Here is a 17,624-nt window from a genome sequence, read left to right on the forward strand (position 1 = left end):
TGGAAAAAAGTTAAATGGCAAAGTTGTAGGTAATAAAAAGATCTACAACTTTTGTATTTACACTTTTTTCACATAACCTCAAAATTTATGTGAAAAATTCAAATAACCAAGTTTTTGGTTTTTTATTTTTATCTTTTACAAAAAAATTTTTTTTTCACGAAATTTGGTGAAAACTTACCTATTTATGTCCCAAACACGCTGTAATTTTTTTGATTTGAAATATTTATTTTTTCACCTTATTTTTACTTAATATCGAAAAAGCACCCTAATTTTCAATCGAAAATTCTCACGTCAAAATATCTGCTTTTTTAAAAACGTCGGTGGGCTTTTTCTTCGTTGAAATCTCTACTTTCTGATGGTGTAAAAAAAATATACATTACTATGGTAAGTTTTCTCAGGAAATGCAAAGAAACGAAAGAAGATTCTACAACTTTCTCAAAATATTGTAGATGTCTTATTAAATATTAACTTTATTAACTTATTTGGTTGTTAATTATAATAGTATATTTCGACTTGTAATTTTTTTGTTTATCAATGTAACATGGAATCTTACGTTTTTCGAGTAATTAAAGTGTAAATTTTAATAAATAGCTCAAAATTGTACATAATGATTAGAAAAAAATTTTCGGATTCTAGTTCGTTTCTTTGCATTTCCTGAGAAAACTTACCATAGTAATGTATATATTTTTTTACACCATCAGAAAGTAGAGATTTCAACGAAGAAAAAGCCCACCGACGTTTTTAAAAAAGCAGATATTTTGACGTGAGAATTTTCGATTGAAAATTAGGGTGCTTTTTCGATATTAAGTAAAAATAAGGTGAAAAAATAAATATTTCAAATCAAAAAAATTACAGCGTGTTTGGGACATAAATAGGTAAGTTTTCACCAAATTTCGTGAGAAAAAATTTTGTTTATGTAAATTAAAAACAAAAAACCAAAAACTTGGTTATTTGAATTTTTCACATAAATTTTGAGGTTATGTGAAAAAAGTCTTTTTACTACCTACAACTTTGCCATTTAACTTTTTTCCATAAGACTTGTAGATTTTTCGGAAATCAAGGGAAACCGTTTTTACCCTTAAAAACTCACCCCTTCCCGACCTCAGATCGCCCGTAAATTATTTTTCCTTTCATTTATGTTATATTGTCTTTCTTTTCCAATTGGTTTCATCCTACTATAATTTTTTTGGTTTCAAAAATTATCGACCTTGGTCTATATGTTCGCTATGATTTAAAAAAATAGTAAGTGCATATATGTTCATTATTTTGATAAGACATGTGACAAGATATTTTCACAATATCAATATTGTACGTATTCCGCGAAATTTAAAAGTAGGGTCACACAGCTATATTCGCTATGAATAAAAAATAGTGAATGCATATAATACGTACACTATTTTGATGAATATGATAGATATTTTTCAAATATCGATATCGTACGTATTCACCATGGTACCTATGTGGTCCTAATATTTATTATCACGTAGCTATCATAACTTTATGTGTAGGATGAGCATTAGTGTGACTTTTTCTTCGTTTGTATAAAATGTGTAATTTTATACAAACTTCAAACTAAAATTTCAACAATTTTGCATTTGTGGCTTGTCATTATTTCACACTAAGCCCTTTAATTGTCAATCAAATGAAATCAACAGAATTTCTAAAATATTCAGTGGCGGCGAAATTCTTGGATTTGGGATGGAATTTTTCAATTTATCTAATTATGTCACCAGTCCAAGTTTGACTAATATTAGCGTATTTGTGGTGCTTTGGAAAGACGTAAAACACCATGTAACTGGCAAATGAAGCAACTTTAGGCGAAGGTATAATAACCAAGCGTCATAGCGTCAAGATACACTCTGTGTTGCAGAAGTGTGAGAATCCTATATTTAAAAAAAAAATCTTGAAACTGTCGCTTTTATCGAATTTAGCTTGATCCGAGAATTAATTTGTCACACTTAAAATAAAAAATACGTGAAATACATAAAAAAACGTTCAGATCGGTCTTAATTTTTTCATGATTATCCGTCATACTTGAAAATAACCAGGTGTTATGACACTGGGCTGTCATTATTTAACAAGCCATAAATTGTTCTGTAAGTGTTACACGTATTCTGTAAAAAACGTTAAGTCAAAGAGTAGTCTCTAAATTAAGAATACCCTTGCTGGACAATTTTGTTAACGCCTCGTACATTTTACGTCGCACGTGCTGTGTCCGGGCCGTCATCAAAAGAGCATAATCCGGATTCCGACAAATCTGCCCGAGATTATCCCCCCTAACAAGACGTTCCTGACCACAGTTTAATCATCAACTTTCGCCATAAAGGCGGCCAATAACGGCCGTCCGCATTTCCCGAACTGATACCGGTATAGCGATGATGAAGCTCCGGCAACGAGGCGCAATTCCCATAAGTGGCTCCATTTGGAACATAAACGTCGGCGGAAGCCGGAATAAATCACACCCATTCCTAAATTTGGAGGGCCCAAATGAAATTGCACTCCGTGTAATGTCTTTATTACAATGTTTTAACCTACTTGAATTTAGAGGTTATGTACGAAGTACACCGAGAAGATTATAGGTACTAAAAATTTACACAACTGTAGCACTTTGCCTATAGTTTAAATAGAAAAATGACTAATGATAATAATTTGATGATTATATTTTGAAGAATTATTATAAAAATATTTTCCAACTTATTACATTTGTTGTTGTTGATTAATAGTGTATTAAACATGTTTAGAAAAGGAAAGTTTAATAAAACTGCCTTTCTTACGAGAAATGTTTTTTGATTTACGAGATCTTATTTTTTCTCATTTTGTGTTAGTAGGTAATTATTCGCAAATAATGATTGATATAAAAGCATTAAAAAGTTAGAAGTTAAATCAAAAAACGGTTTATCGCTAATAAAAAAAAGCTTGAACTCCAATCGAAAAAAGTTAAATAAGAAAGTGGTAGCTATTAAAAAAAACCTATCGATTCGTATTTTTAAATATATGATTGCTATATTACTTTTCGAGATATATCGAAAAAACCGTCAAAAATCATACTTTTTTTTGTTTTGCGCTGTATCTCTTGCAAATTAAGATTTTGAAACTAGCTACTTGCTGTAAATGTAGCCCTCGGCAAGCAAAAATGTGCCTTTTTTAAATTAAAAAATATTAAAAATTTTTCGAGTTATTTCGATTTTTCGAAAATCGGCCCTTCTTGTTCGACGAATATTCGTAGAGAAACGAATCAGGCCTCATTTTTTTCCTTAAAAGTTGTACTTTCATGCTAAAAAAAGTGATAACGATTTTATTCATTTCAAGTGTACAAAAAACATAACTTTGAAAAAAGTAAAAATTTTTTGGTCGAGTTTTTCTTGAATATCTTTTTCGATTTTCATTTCTCGATAATGTCGATTACAGGAATCGATTGCTGGCATTTTTACGCGAATTTAAAAAAAAACGTTGCTCTACGACCTTCTGGAGCCGATAATTTTTTTTTTCAAAAAATTCCACAGGCCGCTATTTAAGTGCTCTAACGTCCATTCTTACAGAGATTGAAGTTGAAGACTTATATTTTCAATAAAAAAAATACTGTGGTTCATTTTAGCCACTTAACGTAATGTAACGCTACTCGGCCGCTCAGAAAACTGAATTCGCGCGTTCAAAAGCGCTCTTACTTTCAAAATCTTCATTGTCTCGACTTCTGGACCGCGTACAAAAATCCTTTTGTACTTAATCTGGGGTAGCTCGACGATATAAACCAAAATATGACGTTTACGACGGCCTTAAAAGCATAATTACCTTTGGAAAACGTAATTTTCCTGTGGTCTAAAATTCTCTTATCTCTTGTTAACATTTTAATAATTATTTATAAGAAAAAATATCGCCATCATAAAACTTTCACTTTCTGAATTGAAGAGAAGAAGAATTGAAACATAAGAGTGATATATCTGCATAAGGTGAGAATATAAAAAATGTAATCGACGAATATTTTTATACCACGTAATTTTCTGTACGATAGTTAAATAAATATTTTGTAATACATTTATAATAAAAAGATATAATTACCATAAAACATTGTACTTACTTTATTTTATAAACAGTCATTAATTAATTATTGAAATGTTACCTATTGATTGGACTATTTGTGGGTCGAATTGATTCTAACAATAAGTTAAATATTAATTGTATAAGTAAGTCTTGCTACTGAAAACAATCGTTCTGAAGACATTTTAAATGCGCTCGAGACGCATCTTCGAGCTTACTTCCTTTAAAATCTTAGGAAAAATGCGGGAAGGTAGGTATATGAAATGTTTTGTAAGTAGAGGATGTCAAAAAACGTACTAAAAATTGATGAAAGTGTAATGCTATTGCTGACGTATTTTTTTTGAGAAGGTAAGCTATTTTTTATACATATTTTAGTGTTTTTCACACAATGTCTTTAGTTATTTTAAGCAAAATCTCTTAATCTAGTAAATATGGATATATCACCATATAAAAAGCTACTTGCCTTTTTAAAACGTCAAAATGACAAATACGACGCAATAAATCAAAAGTTTTGACTATGGAAACGTTACTATAAGAGTTTTTTGGCGAGAAAACCGCTAACCCGGTTAACTATAGTTTGTTGCGGTTTGACGTCTTGGCAAGAAATGTAGTTAACCCGGTTTGGCAGAGTTTGCCTAACCATCAAACCGGACTTGTGGGTTGGTATGGATCTTAAGTTAATATTTCTATCTTTGTTTATTTATTTTCTGTTTCATACCATCGTACCTAGTCACTACTTCGTTTTTTTAGAGGTTTGGATAGGTATGTTGTAAATAAAAAAAATTTCGTAATGGATCACTGCAAAAAATACAAAGTAATATTTAAAATTGATTATAAAAAAATAGTAATCGAAGATCCAAATAACTAATCGTAGATATGCATTTTCTATATTGTACTGTATAGATCTTTATTAACTTCCTTTTAGACGATACATTTGCGTTGGAATAGATAATATTTGTGAACAAGGTAAACCCATTTTGATTTAATAACCATCTAAACATTAACGTTATTTCATGGATGTGCATTTCAGATTAGGGATAACAACTATAGTATATAAGAAATAATTAAACAACTTGAGCTACGAGCACTATCATAGATTATAGGTTACGATTTTATTATTGATTAGAATTCCAAACCAAAAGAATTTTTGCGAGTTCTGTCAAATGTTAACTCAAACTCTTAACACAATCAAACTCGAGCTATCCGGGTTTGATGTGGTTTGGCTCGCCAAAAAAACCCTTATATTTTTACTAGATTTTTCTTTTTTTTCCACGAACGTAAAACTTTGTTTCAGCTAAGCCATTGCATGAACCAGATAGGTTGTTTATTCAGATTCAATTTCCTTTTTTTTAAATTTCGGTACGACCATTTTTCATGGTTTTTTTTTTCATCAATTTAAACGTTATTTGCAATAAAAATGTGAGAAAACCTCAAAAATTTTTTCCCATTTTAATTACGGTTAGCTCAAAAAACGTGATCCTTTAATTTTTTTCAAAAATTTGACTATTCGAAACAAAGAAACGGCTCGCTAGATCGAGATGAAACTTCACAGGGTTCTTCTGGGTATATCGAACTGTAAAAATCTTGCTTAACATTTGTCATTTCGTGAATATTTCTATATTAGCCGTCAATTTTCTAAAAAAACCATAAATTACCATTTTTTTCGTGTTTTCTAAATTCGTGTAAAAGATGAAAAAACATTTTTTTTCGAAAAGTTGCGGCAGCATGTTATAGGAACTTTATTCCAGTTTTCGAAACTGCCCTTCAATTCTCTGTACGACCATTTGTCGCCGAAATATTGATGACTGAAGAAAAAAGGATCCTTTTCCATTAAAAGTCCAATATTTCGATGAAAAATGGTCCAATCGAAATTAAAAAGAAAGGAAATTGAAGCTGAATAAACAAGTTATCTGGTTCATGCAATGGCTTAGCTGATAAAAAATTTTTCCAAGTCTGTGGAAAATTTGCAAATTTTTTTTTTCGCACCATTAGAATTGCATGATAACCGTAGCTTCTAAAAAATTTTGACTGAAAGCTCTAAAAACTAGAATCTTAGATCTTCAAAATGCTTTTTTAATTCCCGATACGACCACTTTTCACCTAAATACAGTCTGTCAAAAATCACGGAAAAATTTCGAAAATTCTTTTGATCCTTTAATTGTTTGTTTAGTGTATGTATAACAATGTTTCTGATACGTAAAGAAACAATTTTCTGTCAAACTGTTGTTTATTAAGAGTGACATTACTATTGGATAGCAAAGTGATATTTCAATGTGGTAAGGTGCCACTTTAGTAAACGATTTTGAATTTAGTAAAATAGTATTATCAGCCAAAATGCGAAAAATACTGTTATAAAGGTCAAACTCTCCCTAGTACTATATTTAAATGTTTATTTATTTATTTATTTATTTATTTCATGATGTTTTATTTCTTCCGTTTATGTCCTTAGAAGCTTAGATATCGTTCTATATTGTGTTTAAAAATTTAAGGAAATTTAGAGAAACAATAAAAAATGTGTTGTTATTTTGTAACGTCAAAGTTGTCAAAGTCTGTAAGGTGCCCTATAAAAATTGTGTTAAATAAAATATATTTGGTACAGCAGCAATTTTATATACGCAATTTTTTCCGTGTAGGTTGTTTCGAACGTATTGTATCATAACGAAAATTATATTTGGAATGATTAGAAATATATAACAGTAAACATATTATTGAACGAGCTGTCGCATATTGTTTATTTTTGAGAGCGACCATAATCCAAGTGCAAATTCCATGCATGAATAAATTATGGAATAATAAACAGTTTATAATGAAATATTTTAAATTTGCCGTAAATATGTATATCAAATTTAATCAATTATACGCCATGGTTTCCAATCATCACATAATGCAATTAAAACTAAAAAGGTCAACATTACTAAATTAAACAATCAAGTTGGCATGGAAATGTAAGTTGATAAAATGATGGCAGGTTATGAGATTAGTTAAATAGTGAATAAATAAATACCTGGTGTTTAGAAACAGAAACATTTTTTGCAAACAGAATCATTGTTTTTTAATACTTATCATAATAATATGAAGAAACATTTTTGGAACCGCTGAAACCGTTCAAGGCTAGGTTGGCTGTGTTTACAAGGTGCGTTGTACTGACAACGAAAACTGTTTTTGAAAATCGGTCTATATTTTCAAATACTTTGAATGTCACTCTCGCAGATCTTACCTTTGATATAAACTATTTATCAATTGCCACTGTAGGGACAAACACCGGGATCCCCTTTGTACATACATATATCGATATCTCACATTGTTAAAACATTTTATAGCAGTTTCTAAACCCAAAACAGCCGCGTTAGTGATGCGGATATTACAGCAAACTATTTTCAACTAATTTAAACAGAACACCTGATGGTTGCGTGCAGATCTGCCTAGATGAGGGAGGTACAGCGGTTTAGTACCGACATCAAAAAGGCCGATTGAGACCTCCCAGTTAACTATGTTCAACAAACTCCGGATACAATAATTCAATACATATTTTCATTTTTCAGAACATAAACAAAACATTTTCAGAACAGAAGAAATATATAGCGAAATGGAACACTGAAAAGCTGAAGGGTGAGTAATTTCGACATTATCCATAAGACGTCATTATTTTTCACGGTCCGTGGCTTATCTCATACTACGTCACAAAATTTCTAACCTTTAGGATCTATGTTTGTTTACATTCGACTTAACTAGTAATTTTGCATTTTTGCAAGCATTTAAGTAAATCTTTCATAGTTGTTTGGGTATTTTGTAGTAATTAGTTAGTTATTGATAATAGTTTTTAATAAGTTGATAGTGTAGTGTTTAATATAAACTATTAATTTACCACGTAAAAATGTCAGGAGTGAGGTGTAGTGTTGCAATTTGCAATAATAATTTTTATAGTGCTAAACAAGACAATTTAAAAATTTTATTTTGAAGACAAACTCTGAACGTGATCCTCAAGCAGAGCTATTAAGTTTACCATCAGAAAAAGACTTAAATAAAACAGGTTAAATGTTAAATTTCTAATTTAACTGATTGTACTCACTTCAAAAAGGACTAAATTTATTATTATTGTTGTATAACAAATTGATGTGATTGTTAGAAAAGCGACTGGAAATTTTCTATCGAAATGTGGTTTTAAAATTTTTGTAAACTTGACAATTTTTCTTAAAATTAAATGTTATGTCAAAAGTTCTGTGGGAATAACTTTTCCTCCTCTTCCTTTCATTTTATTTTTCCATTTAACTCCGAACACCGAAAAAAAAAACTCTTTCAAGACTAAAAACTACTGTATAGTTTACTTGTAAAAACTTATTAAGAAATTTTTAATTCAGAACATCAACTGTAAAAGGATAAATATAACTGTAGTTGGTATGTACAAAAATAAGCCTATTATAAAGATTTAAAATACTTTGGTAAGTTATTTGAAATTTAACTAAAGACAAAAGCAGATAGAATAAGATCATATAAATTGTACACAATTTTTATTTTGGAGGCAAGAGAATATTCTAACATTTTAGACTCAAATTACCCGTTAAATCATAATCATAACTGATTAAATTTATTATTTTATGTTAAAAGGAGCGTGGTACAAGAAAAGTGACAATTTTACATTTGCCTCTTATTTTCTTATAGGATATGCAATGAGTCAGAAAGAGATGACGATTGAACGAAGATAAACTGAGGAAATTGGTGACGTATTTGTTTTTTATTGGCTGATTGACTTATGCGGCGACCGTCTCTTGACGGACTGTGATTATTTCTTACATCGATTGACAGGGTCGAGCTGCCTTTAAAATTTATTAATAGTATATTATTCAACGAGCGTATAATAATGGGTATTATTCACGAGGTGAAGTTTACGGCCACGAGCCGCAGGCGAGTGGCCTAAATCACCGAGTGAATAATACCCATTATACGGGAGTAGAATACTATACTTTATCCACGACTACTAAATATTTTTGTTGAAGCTTTTTTTGAAATGTTTCGAAAAACATGGTATGTTAAGAAACAGATATATGACTCGCACAAATGAAGTCGCTGATGGCTCAGTGTAGATGCTCTTTCCCTTCCAACCGCGGGTCCCGGGTTCGAATCCGGTCTAGGAAAATTCATTTTTTTATTTTTTTTTTATATATACAGCACTGAATTGAAAATATTTAGTGGTTTACACGATAAAATTTTAAAAACGGATTGTTTGTAGCAGAACAATATAATATTATAGCTAAATTAAGGAAGCATCTGACAGTAGTGATTAATGACTCATTAATCACTGCCGTGATTAATGGGTATTATTAAGGTCGAGCAAACAGACGTATAATGGGTACATTATACAATAGTCGTGGATAAAATCTTTTAGTTACCTCAAAACATAAACAAATAGTGAAACAAACCTCAATAACAAACAAATTAAAATATTCCCCATTCCCAATTTAAACGACCCCCAGGAATTTTTATTTAAATTTTCAGACACAACAATAATTTGACAACTAACTTGACAAATGTCAAGTTATTTCAATTGTTTTTGGAGAGTCTCTGGTCATGGCCAATTTGATAACAGGTCTGATACGAGAAAAACTGCAAAAAATAGAAAATTGCAAATATCTCTAAAAGTAGTAACGGCAACCCTGTCTTGAAAGCAAATTTCAATCCGCATACGAGAAAGTAAAAAATACAGGGTGTTCCATTTAAGTTAACAAAGCTATAGCTTAAAGTTATTAAAATGTAACAGCAAAAATGAAACACCTAGTATTAAATGTTTTAATTTGTTGGTATACCATAATTTAGTGTAACCTACTCCCTTTACAGGTACCAAAAATCCACTTGATGCCACGCTCCTGAAAAGAGTTACTGGCATCTTCACGGACTCTTGCATCTGTCAATTTTTTTCTTTAAAAATTAATATCTCAAATTCTATCATTCCTTCTTCCCATTCCAGGTATAGGAAGTATTTAATAAAGTGACACTCAAATTTCACGTAGAATCCGAAAATGCAATAATATACAGGGTGTCCCATTTAAAATAACGATGTTGGTATCCGGTGTAACCGGAAGTGCTAGAGAGTTCTAGACACAGACCACCTAGACTGGCTTATAAAGCGACTTTGGTGAAAACACTTCGGAGCCGGATTTGGAGCACAGCGCTCAGTCGTGTCCTAGCATTTGACGTGTACCTACGCATCGCTGTGATTTCGATAATTAGACGTTTTATTATGGGCAAGTGTATTGTAAAACATTGTATAAATAGAAGTGATCGAGTTGGTGAAGAGAGGCGAAAAGATTCCTTCTTTAGGCAAGTAAAAAAAGGAATATATAAAAGGTAAATATGTACGCCATTTTTCGGTTGACGTCACAAGTTTCCAGGGTTAGCTTATAATTTTGTTCGCCCATATAGTGTAGTGATTAAAGTGATATTGTTATTATAAAATAATGAATGAATTACTGTAAAATATTTTTAGTAATTATTTACTTTATGCGAGTCTCAAATTTTTATGAAATTTTACCAATTCCCGTCATTTCGAGATATAGCTGAAAATTGATTAAATATTTTTTTCAATTGAAAAAATCGTAAACAAAACTAATTTCAGATTCATGTTCAGCACCCGGGAAAAGGAGAGTTGGCAAAATGCGATTAGAAAAATCAGAGAGTTTTGTGACAAAAAAAAATAATTAAGTACGCTTCGATTTTTCAAACCTAATATTTAAATTTTTACAGATTTCCAAGGAATGTTGACATAAAACGAAGATGAGTGAAGGCTATTAAAAAACAGGTCTGGACACTAGCAAGTACATTATGGTATATATTGGCGGTTTCGTAATAACAAGTTCTCTAATAAAGCCAATAAAATGTGAAGACAGCGTAAATAGTTTAATGTCAAATACACAATTCGTACAGTCAATTTTTATTAAAGATCGTGTTTGTTTGACGTATCCATCTCGAGATGTCGTAGTAATATGCCAAGAAACAGAAAAATTTATAAAAAATTTTAATAATGATGAAAGCAGAACACCTAGGCTACAGAAAAATAAAATTGTTTATCATGTAAATATTAAAACTTTCTGAATGCGAACATATTTGAAAATTTGCATGAACATCAATTTGATAATTTGCCTAACAATTGTAATCATTTAATAGAACTTGTAAGGGTTGAATGTGAAAAGTATATCGATGTACGAATAAATCATGAAGTCAAATTATTTAATTCGGTAAAATCTACGAAAAGGCAAATATTAAATAAATTAATTTTATTTAGAGGGTAATAAATATATTTAAATTATTTTGTAGTTTTATTTAATATGGCACTAAAATATACTATTTTCTGAATTACAAACTTAAAATTGAATATTTGTCATAAGATGCAATATAATGTTTAATATGTAATAAAAATATTTCTTAATCCGGATCTGCTTAAAGATGCGCGCGGTCAGATTGCCTTCCACACTCCACTTCCCCGGATTTTGCATTCACTAGTACCCGTGCATTGGAATTAGATACGGCCAGTCTAGGTGGTCTGTGGTTCTAGATATTTTAGTTGTGTTCGCCCCAGGGTCATTGCCGTGTTGCCAAATTTTCAAATTTTTCGGATCAGTACTTTCCTAGATATCGATCGACGCATGGGACACCCTGTATATTTTCATCTACCAGTGAAAAGAAAGGAAAACAAATACTAAAGAGTTTTTCATACTAGAACGCTGTTTGCCTCATTAAAATTTTAATTTCGTGTTTTGAAAACTAGGGCAGCCATGACACGTCCGTTGACAGCCAGTTTCGGCACCGAATAAAATTCAGGGATAGTTCCAGCAGCCGCCGCTTTTGGATTTAAATGGATCAGAAAACACGGCATTTTATATTTCGTCCTCCGCGCGACCGACACCAATGAATTTATTTCCACTGAAAAGGGTATGCAATATTTTCCCTTTGAGTGGGCAGCTCGCAATCTGTCACCCAAAGCGCCAGTATATCGCACGGAACGCGCGGGGTCGAGTATTTATTTCGAAGGGGCGCCCATTTGCAGACGCACGCCTGACACTGCCTCAATTAAACACAGCTCACGTGATGTAACAATTAATTTACGCCAGAGGGATTCCGGACAGGGTTGCCAAGTTGGGCGGTAAATCTGTATCGCGCCGTCAGATAACCTTATGGCGTTCTGGCGTTAGTTTACCGGCATCTGCTTGGTTTTTTGATTGATTTTTTTAAATATTTGTACTAAATCAGTGAAATTATGTAATATAGTGAAATGTCACATACGTATTGCGTTGTTAACTGTGATGGAAATACGAAAAATTCAAGTAAACCATTAGTCGCGTATTAAAAATGTTCTATATAGGTACTTATTTTTTATATAAGAGTAATTTAATGTTTTCTTTTAGCAGACATTTAATTGTGGCAAATTTTGGCGGTTTCTGTCGGGAAAATTAGCCAAGAACCAACAGGAATAGTTGGCAACCCCGATTCTGGGGCCATTCAATAGTTGCCGCAGTTTTCGTTGTTGGGCCCTTTCCAGAAAGGACATCAATTTTAATTGTCCTAATTGTTCGTGTGCTCGACGGCGGTGTTTGGAGTCGAGCTACTAGACGGACGGATAATTGTCGGCTGCGTTTTGATTCATGACCCAGATGAATTGTAGGCCCCTCCATCCGTCACGACGCCCTTTGTTGGCATTTTGTCGGCTTTCATGCGATATTGATGAAGAAAACTTGCAGTTTGCAGTTACTGTTGTCGAAATTCGTCATTCAATACTTTTTATCTGCTCCCACAATAGTAAATCTACTATTAATACTTGTTTTTAAGGAGGTAAGTGGATTTTACCGAAAAGTGGAAGTTGCTATGGGCAATGGGAGGTAAGTGAGGTAGTTTACCTCCCTAGGGAAAGGCGATTTTAAGTTATAAATGCATATTTTATGAACAAATAAATATAAATATTTGATGAATATTACATTTTATTAATTATTATGAATGCATATTTATAGTGATTGTACAGTTATTATATTTAGTAACATTTTATAAAATCTGGATAATTATTAAAAAAAAATTTTTGTTTAAATTTAATCTAATTTTAATAAAAAAATAATAATAAAAAATTAAATCAAATAAAAATTAATCCTTTAAATGGAAAAGAGAGGAAAGGAAAATTATTATTATTATTTTTTGTTTAAATTACTATGAAATTGACCAAAGTGGGATCAATTCAAGAGCGATTTTCTCAGAAACCGTTAAAGATAACGATTTGAAACAAGAGTACCTTTTTAACGTAAAACAGTTCGGGAAAACGGAATTTGCTGTCCAATTTGTTAAAAAGTCAAAGATGAAAAAGTTACACACGCAAAGTACCAAGGGCCCCCCCGTACCCACCCCAATGGACCTTGTGGAAATAAATGGATTAGTCCATCAAATTGCTCATCAAAATTTAGCTGTGTATACCAAATTTCATTCATTTATCACAACGCGATTGAGAGATATTGCAAAAAAATGATTTCCATTCCTCCCTCTTCAATGGGTCCCTGTGCCCTTAGGAAGCATTTCCGGACCCATGTTCATATGAACTTTTTTACTTAGTTTTGATCATAGAATCGGCCTGTTCAGGGTTGACAGCTAATTATGAGACACCCTGTATACAGCGCTTCTCGGGAATATCTAACGAATAAATGCTATAAAAAATTTTTAAAAAATGCTCGTCGACCTTTAGTTTTATTGCCAGACAGCGTCTTCTATATAAAAAACAAAAGTTATGTGTTAGGTGTATATCTAAAAAACGTAACAATCCATAATGGTCTTTTATATACTTCTTTAATATCGCAAGAAAATGTACTATTCACAATTTTTTTCTAAACAGAAAGGTAAAAATGATAAAAACGTAGAATGGTTTGTGAATGACCATGTGCATTGAATACAATTACTTTTTTTTGAAATAGTGTTTAGGAGAAGTATAATTCCACACACCACCAGGCGTTTCAGTTTATTTTGGAACCATTAGATGGAGCTCCCCCAACCGCGAAGCTACGTTACATGAAGAGCCGTCTCGTAGGCTAAAGTTCAGATATTATCTGGCCCGTCCCCGTATTTCCAAATAAATCAACTTCCGAGGCCAATAAATTCCACCGTGTCTAGATATGCCACCGAAACGTGCATCGCGACAGCGAAAACAATTCGTAGCTCGCGACAAAATCTAAACTTCTTCCTTCCCTCTGTTTTCATGGTTGGCAGCGATATATATCCTCTGTGACAGCGCAACCGACGGTTATGCCTTCGCTAGGGGTAACCGTCTGCATTATGCATTGAAAGCCGGCTGAAGTTTATCTCAGTTTAGCGTTCTTAAATAATTTAGTTGCGCGGTCCCGGTAGGCCTGGAAGGGAGACGTATGGTCACTTTAACATACTTATTTCTGTGTTTAACGTGGATTATGCTTTTTACAATATCATTAAACTCAATTTTAAATATAGGGTGATTCACAACTTATCATTAAAGAAATATATGAGAAATAAATTATTGAAGTTGTAGTATTTTCAATCCTTACATCACCGGGCTACTGTAGTCTCGCGTTACCCATTTTTGGACACCCTGTATTGTATATTGTTATGATTCGTATGTGCGTGTGATTTGTTTATAATTAATATACTATGATCTTGCTGTTGTGTTGGTATGCTGTGATTTAATTGTTGTCAATTATACCCTGGCTAGCTTTAGACTCTTCCCAGTAGTGAGTTCTCGTGAGGTTAAACCTTTGTAGAAACCCAAACAATACGCCACACTAAACAAAGATATTATTCAGAATTTAATTAATTCATTAATTTATTTTTTTTGTCAACAATAAATTATTATCGTGAAATGTTCAGGCACAATTTTGGAATATTTGGAATTATTAGCAATTTTGTAACACCTTTGGAACTTTTCATAAAATGGTATTCAAATTGACTCGTTGGTGTGTACTGTTGGTTGCCTATACTTAAGGCGATTTAACTGATCTTAAAATTTCGTTCCTAATGTGTTACTTTGCCTACTTTTATACTTAAATATTTATCTAAATTTTAATATGGCCACTTTTTATTATTGTTAATATAGTGAAGTTAAAGTTATCTACTATTTATTAGGTATGAAGAATTTGTATTAATTTCAAACATATTTTTATTTATCCTACTCCCTTGATTTTTTTATCCCTTGTTAAGGTCTTTTCACATATGCCTGTTCTTTTAAATTCCGTTTTCTTTTCCACTTCACTTCACTTCCCTTTTATAATTTACAATTTTACAATCACATTCCAGTTTATTTACAAAAATTTTAACTTATATTTCAAATTTCAAAATATTCCTTAATTCTATATTTTTATTAGAATTTCATATGTAATATTTTATGACTTGTGAATCTAACTTTATTTTTGACATTTCGCTGACATTACAATCCTATTGATATATAAAATTTACTTTGAACATTAATATTTTTTCTTTATATCTATTTTACTTACTCATAAACTTACTTACATTACTATTAAATAAACCTATGATATTTTAACTTTCTTTTGCTATATGTTCCTTGCTGTTTACTAATTACTTTACATAATGAAATTTTTGAGAAAAAATGAGAGAACTTAACCTTTCCTTAATTGTGTTCGGGTTAATATTTTAAAATTTTCTAACTCTGCTTTGGTCCATTTTATTACACCAAAAGAGTATGTAAGGCTTGGAACGTCAATCGTCTTTTTTTCACAAACACATGTGTTTGTTTCTGTACAGATTTAAAACATTGAACGTTTTGATATTTGATTTTATCCTTCAAACTGTACTCCTGTTTCTTATAAATAAACTACTTGACTTCCATTGGAGACATTTCTAACAGGCGAGCACCAGAAATCCGATATTGGCAAACATTTAAAAGTCAAGCGTGCTGCGTCGAACGCTACTACTACAATACGCCATTAGTACAATGCTGAAACCCTAGATAAGGCGCTTGTTTCTTCCAGCGTCACTGTAAATAGCCCACAATCGAGAATAGAGAATAGAAATCCGTATTTTTGGCAACAACAAAAGGCGGCTAGGCTGGGAAGTCTGCGAGCTCGTTTTTGTTGCAGAGCCAACTCGGGTCTTCTATGATGGCTGGGGTTTTCGGAACTAAATCATTTATCTCACTTTATTAATAGGGTTAATGGGGGTAAATACTCTTCCAGCCCAATTTGAACAATTACTGCGTTTTTGGAAACAATTGTGCAGCTTTCGTGGGGGTGAAATGAAACAGTCTCTTTTTTGTTGTAAAACGTAGACATACCGATTGAAAGATCTGCTGTAAATCACTAGCAACCGTAGAGAGAGGATAGTAAAAGGTTTGGCGTAAAATAAAGTAAAAGACATTCGCTCCATGCAACTTAAAATGAAGTTCATGGCATATCACGCGCCTAGTTTTGAAGTTTTCCAACTCTCTTGTATGCAGTACATTTTCTGGGTAATGTGCCAAATACTGTTGCTTTTACCGCGGTGGTGGTTCGACCAGTAGCGGCTCGTGGTAATATACAGGGTGATGCAAAATTTATCCAAAACATTTTTTTGAATGTGTACAGGGGACTCTTACAAATACAATTTTGTAAAAAAATAAAAAATGGCAGTATAAAAATGATTTAAAAATATACTTGCACGCCACTGTAAAACCTAACCTTGCATAAGGCAAAGCCTGCAGTCGGCGACCAGCACGGCGGCAAGGTGTAATAAAAGGAAAGAAATAAATAAAATTTTATAACACCTATTTTATATCAACAAATTCAACTGTTTTTGCGACTACTGTTTGTTATTAATTAATAAAATTTGTGGTTTTAATATACACTGTGTCCTAAAATGATGGAACAAAATTCATTTTTTTTCCAGTTGAAATTTAAATAAATAAATGTTGTCACTTTCCTGCAATATTTTCTATTTTTTAAACCATGTTTGACAGACCTATAACATTACCGACATTTTTTTTTAATAGGACGCTATATTTTATATATAGTATAAATATATAGCGCTTCTAAAGACAAATTCAGCGAAGTAAAGGTAACACCTACTTTTTTATCAACGTTATATTAGCAATTTATTCTGCATAAAAGAAAAAATGTACATTATAGTCTGTTTAGAAATGAAAGAGAGTAATAAAAGCTCATTATGTATGCAAGTCGTAAATTAATGAAGTACTGGTGCTTATATTCAATATTTTTATATTATGTATTTTCCGTATAGATGAGGTCTACTTTTAACAAAACTTTGTGCGATCGGACTGTACTAAATTGTAGCAGGTAGCTAAAATTTAATCCCCGACAATCCGTCTTTGTCTATGCCGCTTCAATTTCTCGGTCCATTTCTCTTATAAGTAAACAATATAAAAACAGCATTTCAAAACATGAGGCTACTTTAAGCATCATAACCGGGTTAAGAGGGTTTTTAGTAATTCAAATAAAATTATTCAATATTATTATCAAAATATTTATTTAAATTTAATGAATAGACTTTTATTCCACACAAAAATATATGTATTTTGAAAATTCAAATTATGGTGAGTAAATGTAGTGTTGTATAAATGTACAATAAAGAAAATAAAAAAGTAG

General features: G+C 31.7%; 1 protein-coding gene across 1 annotated transcript in view; it reads right to left on the bottom strand.

Annotated features, from left to right (window-relative positions):
- LOC108908459 (5-hydroxytryptamine receptor 2C-like) overlaps positions 1-17,624 on the bottom strand; it is a 49,580-nt gene that overhangs the window by 15,650 nt on the left and 16,306 nt on the right. The gene's annotated exons all lie outside the window — the stretch shown is intronic.

This window comes from Anoplophora glabripennis, unplaced genomic scaffold, assembly GCF_000390285.2.
Source record: "Anoplophora glabripennis isolate ALB-LARVAE unplaced genomic scaffold, Agla_2.0 scaffold368, whole genome shotgun sequence".
NCBI lineage: Eukaryota > Metazoa > Arthropoda > Insecta > Coleoptera > Cerambycidae > Anoplophora > Anoplophora glabripennis.